The sequence below is a fragment of the Otolemur garnettii genome, unplaced genomic scaffold (assembly GCF_000181295.1).
Source record: "Otolemur garnettii isolate 467f Iridium unplaced genomic scaffold, OtoGar3 scaffold00063, whole genome shotgun sequence".
Classification (NCBI taxonomy): Eukaryota; Metazoa; Chordata; class Mammalia; order Primates; family Galagidae; genus Otolemur; species Otolemur garnettii.
The window spans coordinates 2,141,335-2,149,421 of record NW_003852458.1 but is presented as its reverse complement, the minus strand read 5'-3'; the positions used below and the strand labels follow the sequence as shown (position 1 = coordinate 2,149,421).

At 37.0% G+C, this 8,087-nt stretch overlaps 1 pseudogene; it reads left to right on the top strand.

Annotated features, from left to right (window-relative positions):
* The first annotated feature begins 585 nt into the window (after window positions 1–585).
* Window positions 586–1,096, top strand: LOC100956393 (annotated as a pseudogene).
* Window positions 1,097–8,087: the final 6,991 nt, after the last annotated feature.

The following is an 8,087-nucleotide window of genomic DNA, read 5'->3' as shown; positions in this document are numbered from 1 at the left end:
TAATATTATACTTAGTAGTGAGAAAGTAGATGTTTTCCCACTGAATTCCTAGCAAGTTCTTTTACCATTCATATTATGTCATATTGGAAGCCCTAACTGATGCAATAAGTGAAGAAAAGTATATAAATCGAAAAGAAACAAAATACACAGATGACTATTCACAGATGACTGAATTGTCTATGTAGAAAATCCCAAAGACACAACAAAAAACTTCTGAAACTAATAAACAATTACAGTGAAGTTGCAGGAAACAGGGTTAACATACAAATGTCAGTTGATTTCCTACATACTATCAATGAATAATTGGAACTTGAAATTTAAAACACAAAGATATTTATATTAATGGTGAAGAAATGAAGTGTTTAGGTACTAATCTAACAAAATATGTACAAGCCATAAATGAAGAATAGTACAAAAGTAATGATAGAAATCAAATCTAAATAAAGAGAAATTTCACATTCGTGGATAGGAAAACTCAATATTGTTAAGATATCAGTTCCTTCCAGTTTGATATATCAATTCAGTGTAACTGCAATCAAAATTCTGGCAGACTCTTTTCAGCCAGCTCTCTGCAAGGAGAAGACCATGTTCAGCTCCAGCGTCAAGATCGTGAAACCCAAAGACAAGAAGACAGAAGACATATGGGTTCAAGTCAGGCATTTCCCAGGCCCTGCTGGGGCTGGAGATGAACTCAGACCTCAAGGCTCACTTCTGGGAACTGAATGTAATGGCAGCCAAGGAAATTGAAGTTGGTGGTGATCAGAAAGCTATCATAATCTTTGTTCCCATTCCTCAACTGATATCTTTCCAGAAAATTCAAGTCCAGCTAGTACACGAATTGGAGAAAAAGTTCAGTGGGAAGCACGTGGTCTTCATTGTCCAGAGTAGGATTCTCCCTAAGCCAACTTGAAAAAGCTATACAAAAAATAAACAAAAGCATCCCAGGAGCCACATTCTGACAGCTGTGCATGATCTGATCCTTGAGGACTTGGTCTTCCAGAGTAAAATTGTAGGCAAGAAAGTCTGCATGAAGCTGGATGGCAGTCGACTCATAAAGGTGCACTTGGACAAGACCAAGCAGAACCACATGGCCTAGCAATTTTTATTCCACCATTTGTGAAAATTAAATGCCATAAAGCTGCACTTCCATTGAAGGCAAACTGGGAGATTCAGGATAACTTTCCCAAACAAACTAGAAGGTGGCTTTTACAAGGATTCTGCCTGAAAGATTTAGAGAACCAACAAGATAATGAAGAATTATAGAGCCAAAATCTGGAAATAAAAAGAAATCACAGGAGTCACCCCAGTGTAGGGCCCCTCTTCCCCAAAGTACATGCTGGTTCTGAAAGAGGGTGTGGAGAAGCCCACAGCTGAGCAGAATTCTCAGAAGCTCACAGGAGTAGGGATGAGTAACTGGCACTCCTTGGAAATCATGGTCAATCAGGGTGAACAGCCCTCTCAGAGACTGAAATCCAGCCCCCAATCATCTCAATCCAAAATGTGAGAAACTAGAGAAAAAAAAAAAAAAAAACACTGGTAGGAAGAAGAGAACTCAAGCAACAACATAGTAGATTTAAACTCAAGTTTATCAATAATTACATTACATGAAAATGGACTAAATACAAACTGGACTAAATCCAGTTAAAATACAAAGATTGACAGACTGGCATAAAATATATGGAAATTATTTATTACTAAACCTAAAATATAAAGAAATAGTCTGGAAGTAAAAGAATGGAAAAAATATACCATGCAAATACTAATTTTGGTGGTTTTAAAATAGACCCCAAAATGTATTGATAATTCTCCCTACAAAAGTCAAGTCCAGTGCCCTCCTCTTAAAAATGGGTTGTATTTATTGAGACACTTCTAATGAGCATAACATGGGAGCAGTGAAAGTATGAGACTAGGCCACGGAATATGTTGTGGCTTCCTCCTTGATCTCTCTCCCCTGGGTTGCTTGCTTTGTGGGAAGCTCGCTGCCACATGAGGACACATGACGGGTATGCATGATACATGGGTAGTATGGCTCAGGAGCAATGGAGCCCAGCCTAAAACTGCCAGACCCTCTCACCTGGGCCTGCCAGGAATAGAAGGATCCAGGATCTGGGGTAAGTGGCCTGCAGTGGCCTCCACCAAGCACCATGATCAGGAAAGGGGGCTGGTGGTAGGGATGGTGAGGTGGGCCACAGCCATGAAGTATGAGGGTGAAGACCCAAGCCCTGGTCATGCAGAGGAGACTGGGGACCCCACATAGGCCCCAGGGATGCACCTGACTCCTCATTGGCTGAGTGATCTCAGAAGCTCCTGTCTTGCTGACCATATTCATGGCCATCTTAGCCATAGCCCCCAAGTGGCAAGGAGAAAGGGGCTCCCAGGAGAGAGGGAAAGGACAGCCTTCATAGAGCAATTCACTGTGGGAGGGCAGTGTGATCTACCTATTTACCAGGGGAGCATTAGCTCTTCACAGATGTGTTTCTCCCAGTTGAGAGCTGGCCACTTTCTCGAAGGGTATTTTCCTAGAAGTTTGGCAAAAAAATGTGGTTGTGTATGATACATGGAAGTGCATAATAAATAGCAAGATATGGTACTTTAAGGCCAAAAGGAGATTATGGGAAGCAAGCTTAATTTAACAAATAGTAATTCCAAATTTGTACTTTACCTCATAAAACATTTACAAGACAAAACAGGTACATGCATATTCATGATAGAATATTTAAAAACATTTCTATATAACTGATAGAATGAGCAAAAAAATTATGATATAGAATATTTTTGTTTGTTTGTTTAAGTAAATTTATTTCAGATTAATGTGAAGGTACAATCAGATCAAAATATGATTCTGTTAGGTAGAGTCTCTCTTGTGGTTATGTCTCATACACAAAAGTTGTGCCAGACACCCCCACCTGTGCCCATTCAGTGAGAGCACCCCAACCCTTTACCCTCCCTCACTACCCCTTCCCTCAACTTCAGATGAGTTTTTCACCTCTATGGGCATGCATCAGATCCTCTACTGGCTTCATATTAGTATTGAGTACACTGGATAATTGCTTTTCCATTCTTGTGATACTTTACTAAGAAGAATGTGTTCAACTCCATACAGGATATTCCAAAAGATGTCAAGTCACCATCTTTTTATAGCTGAATAGTATTCCATGGTGTGAATGTACCACAATTTGTTAATCCATTCCTGAGTTGATGGACATTTAGGTTGTTTCCATGTCTTAGTAAATTGCAAATTGAGCCGTGATAAGCAATCTAGTGAAAATGTCCTTATGATAATAATGGAGGATCTAATTTGAGATCTTTGAGGATTCTCCATACTTCTTTCCAAAGAGGCTGTATTAACTTGCAGTCCCACCAAAAGTGTAAGAGTGTTCCCCTTTCTCCTCATCCATGCCAGCATCTACAGCTTTGGGACTTTGTGATGTGGGCTAATCTTACTGGGGGTAGGTGATATCTCGGGGTGGTTTTGATTTACATTTCTCTGATGATTAGGGACAATGAGCATTTTTTCATATGTTAGCCATTCATCTGTCTTCCTTAAAGAAGGTTCAATTCATCTCTCTCTCTTGCCCAGTGATCTATGGGATTGTTACCTTTTCTTTGTTGTTGTTGTTGATTAAATTGAATTCTCTGTAGATGCTAGTTATCAAGGCTTAGTCCAATTTGTAATATACAAATATATTTTCCCATTCTGAAGGTTGCCTATTTGTGATATAGAATATTTGAACAGCCTAGTTAAAAATATATGTATTTAGATACCAAACAATTGCAGACCAAACATTCTTTTCAAATGCATGCAGAAATTTTTTTTTAATTGTTGGGCCATAAAGCAAATCTCAGCCAATTTCAAAGTGACATCATATAGCTCATATAACCACAGTTCAATGGATAATAAAAAAAAAAACTAGAAAATCCTCATATGTTTGTAAAATACAAAATGTAACTCTAAATAATCCCTGGGTCAAAGAAGAGATCACAATGGAAATTAGAACATGTTTTAAACTTAATGAATATATGTGTGTAATACAACTAAACTCATGCTTTCAGAGAAAAATCTCTAACCTTAAATGTATACATTAGGCAAGAATAAAGGCTGACAATCAAAAATTCGATCCATCTTAGGAAATTAGTAAAATGAAAGCAAATTAAACCCCTCAAAAACAAAAGGAAGAACTAATGAAAACAGAAGCAGAAACTAATGAAACAGAAACCAAACATAGAAATAGAATCAGAAGAGTTAAAATTGATTCTTTGAAAGAATAATGAAGTTAAACTCTTGGAAAAACTTAACTAAAGCAAAGGAGACACAAATTAGTAATGTTAAGATCAAAAAGGGAGACATCAGTACAGATCCTATACACAATTAAAACAGAATAAAGGTACAGTCATACTTTGCATAAAGGCATTTCTGTCAACAACAGACAGCATATATCTCAGTAGCCTCATGAGATTATATTGGAGCTAAAAAATTCCCATCATCTCATATTTTGGTGATCCTGATCCTGTGTTGGTTTAGGCTGTTGTGTGTGTTTGTGCCCTTGTTTTTAACAAAAAAGGTTAAAAAGTGAAAAAGAAAATAAAAATATTTAAGCTTATATAATAAGAATATGAAGAAAGAAACTATCTTTGTATAACTGTGTACAACATGTTTGTGTTTTAAGCTAAGTGTTACTACAAAAGAGTCTAAAAGTTTACAATTTTTCTAAGTTTATAAAGTAAAAAATTACAACAAGCTAAGTAAGGGTAATCTATTAAAAGAAAGAAAAGTTTTTTACCCAATTAGTGTACCCTAAGTCTGAAGTATTTATAAACTCTATACTCAAGAAACACTTCTGCAATTACAAGAGATGCTCAATGTGATTGTATTCATCTTTTGTTATTGGTATATACATAGTATTGAGTACTACAGTTTAATATAATATTGTCCTTTCTTAAAATGTGTATACACTTTTTTGTCACCTAGCATATGTATGCATGCAGTTTGGTACTCCCACTCATCTCTTCCCAGATCTGAAACTGGAAGGCACCTTGGAAGGCAGAGATAAGGGTTAGAAGAACTGCCTTACTTTGAAGTCAGTAATGTCTGGGTCATAGCCAAGCTCCACTATTTACTGGCTGAGTATATAATGCTGGCAAATTAGTCAACCTCCTCAAGGCTCAGTTTCATAGCCAGTAAAACTGAGATGATAACCCACAGCCTTCTCACAGCTTTGTTGTAATGAGTAAAAAAAATTATATGTGAACCTAGTTAAAACAGAGCCTACCCCCACAGTTGATGCTCTGTAAATAGTAGCCAAAAATAATAATAATAAGTCCAGCTCTCCCATTACAATCTAACTGCAGAGACACAAACAGCCCATGGCTAGAGCCACTACAAATTGGAGTAGCTGAAAGCTCAGCTACTTAGACCCATAGGGCATAACTCTGACCTTACCATCCACTTCGTGGTATTATACCAAAATTTAAGGTAAGAAAAAAGAAAAACCTAGCCTCTCAAGCTTGGGTACACTAAATAAAAAATGATCATACAGATATATTAAAGGAAGTATTTAAGTCAATAGTCAACTTAAAACTCCTTTTTTAAAACTTTCAGATTAATGTGGGGGTACAAACAGATTCCATAGTTTGCATTTGTAAGTTGAAAGCCCCATTTGTAGGTGTGTCCCACACTCGGGTACTGTGCTATAAACCCTTTGGTTCCTCCCCCTTCACTTAAATTTCATTAAGTTTTTCTCTCATGTGATCATGTAGGTGCTAATCTATTCATTCCAATTTAGTACTGGGTACACGTGATGTTTGTTTTTTCATTCTTGTGATACTTTCCTTCTTTTTCATTTGGGAGAAAATGCCAGACTCTGAGTTAACAAAGTAGTCCACAGTTTAACCTCTGTGTTGGTTTAGTTTCTTTGGATATATATTGAGCTTCACACTCGTCAGATTTCTTCCAGGTTCACTCCAAATTTCTTCAGCCATCTGACATACTACCTTTTCCAAGGAAAGAATTTACTCTACTTTTTATTAATAAAACATTTTCAGGTCAAAAGATTAAAGCCTTCAGATCAAGATGTGAGAATAAAGAGAGTTAGCTGAAATTACTTCTAAGTTGCCAGGTAGGGGGGCTTATACCACTCTCCTGAGAGCCCTTGAGGGCAGGAAGAAGGCTAGATATTTCTCTTCTTTGGAAGTAGCCATGAATGTTGGAGATCGCTGAGGGAGGAGAAGGGATTGCGATGACAGTGGCCAGTCATATCAACACAAGACTCACTTTTACAGATACTGGCCAGTCACTTTGGTGTTCTTTGTCCATTAATTCCCTGTCATCATCAGTGTTGCTTTCCCCATTTTTTGATAGTATCCTCTTCATCTCTGAAAAATGAACATTGCTTAAAGTGAAAGAACAGCTTGTGTCATCACTTAGATGGCAGAAAGTATCTGTTATACACTCAGCACTCTGTTCCATTCATGGCTCTAGCCCTGGAGATTCAGAAACAAAATAGATAAACAGTGAGTGCCCTCCAGTACACAGTCTAGCAGGGGGACCACTAGTAAGCAGATGGCTGGCAGAAAAGAAGTGTTACAAGTGCAGTAACAGTGGTGAAGGCAGGGGGCCACAGGAGGACGGCAGTGCAGAATTCCGAAGCATGGGTGAGATGTAGCCAGATCTAGATGGGACGTTAAACAAGAGATGATCCAGGAAAGAAACTCAGCAACAAAGCAAGACCATGCTGGCACATTCCAGAACCCACAGATAGTTTTATACAGCTATTGTGTGAGCTGTATAAAATGGGAATTCTTATCTCCCAAATGCCTCTAATTCTCTTACTCTCCCTACCTTCTATGCCAAACCCTTTCATAAGTTATCATCACCTCTTCCCACGCTACACAGGAGCCTCCTGAGAGTGGTCTTCCAGCCCACATTTTCCCTGCTTTACATTCCAATCTTCACATCGAGCCCAAATAATTTTTCATAAACAAACTCAATTCCCAAGTATATATTCCTGCAGTACTGTGTACTTTTCTTCATGGTATTTATTACAGTTTGTAATTAAATTTATTGTACTGTTACTTATTATTTAATTATACCTGATCCTTCCACTGGAAAGTGTTGGAATGGGAAATTATAAACCTTATACATTTCACAAAGCCTTGGTTAAAATCGTAGCTAAAACCTTAAGTTGTAATTTAAAACAATATTTCATGAGAAGATAAGGAATAAAACCATTGTTATGACAGGTCTCTTGAAAATGTAACTGAGTTAGTTTTTATTTCTTTGTCACTGTACAAGATAAGAAAACAAAGTTTAAAGGATATTTACATTCTTATGACCATTAAATAAAAAAAGCAGAGAATTAGCCGAGTAAGAAGAAGTTCTCATTTAAGTTAAATACACATATTGTGTGCTGTCATAGTCTGTCATGAATTTTTTTGTTTTATCTTCCTGATAATGACAAGCTTCCTTATACCAAGTACATTTTCTTCTCCCACAGAACATTAAAAACCTACGATTATTGCAAATATCAATATTTTCATTTTAAATATATGTTAGATGATGTTTGGTAGAAAATGGAATTTGGTTCCTTAAGTGGTAATGAACGCATCTATCTGTTAGCTAATGTTTTATTCTCTGATTCCATCACCCTTTAAGATCATAGGGTGATCTAAGACCCATAGATCAGTCATGCACAACGTATATTCATTCACTAGCATTAAGGCCCTTCATGTTGCTTCACACAAATTTAAGAAAAATAAATTGTGATTCTAAGTGATTCAAGTTTAAAGTGAATTTTTTACTTAAGTAAAACTCAGAAAATTTCCCACATTTTACATCTTTCACTGGATGATTCTTCATAAATTGAACATATTCCCTATAGCCTGGATCAAGAAACAGATCAGTGCCCTCACAGCCTCCCTTTGTGCCCCTCTAGCAATTACACCTAAAGGGAGCCACTTGACTGATTTATAACAACATAGATTGTTATCCTGTTTTTGAACTTCATGTAAATAAAATTATGGGGAATATAGCCACTTAGGTCTTCCTTTTATTGCTCAACATTATAACTTTGAGATTCATTCATGTTGTT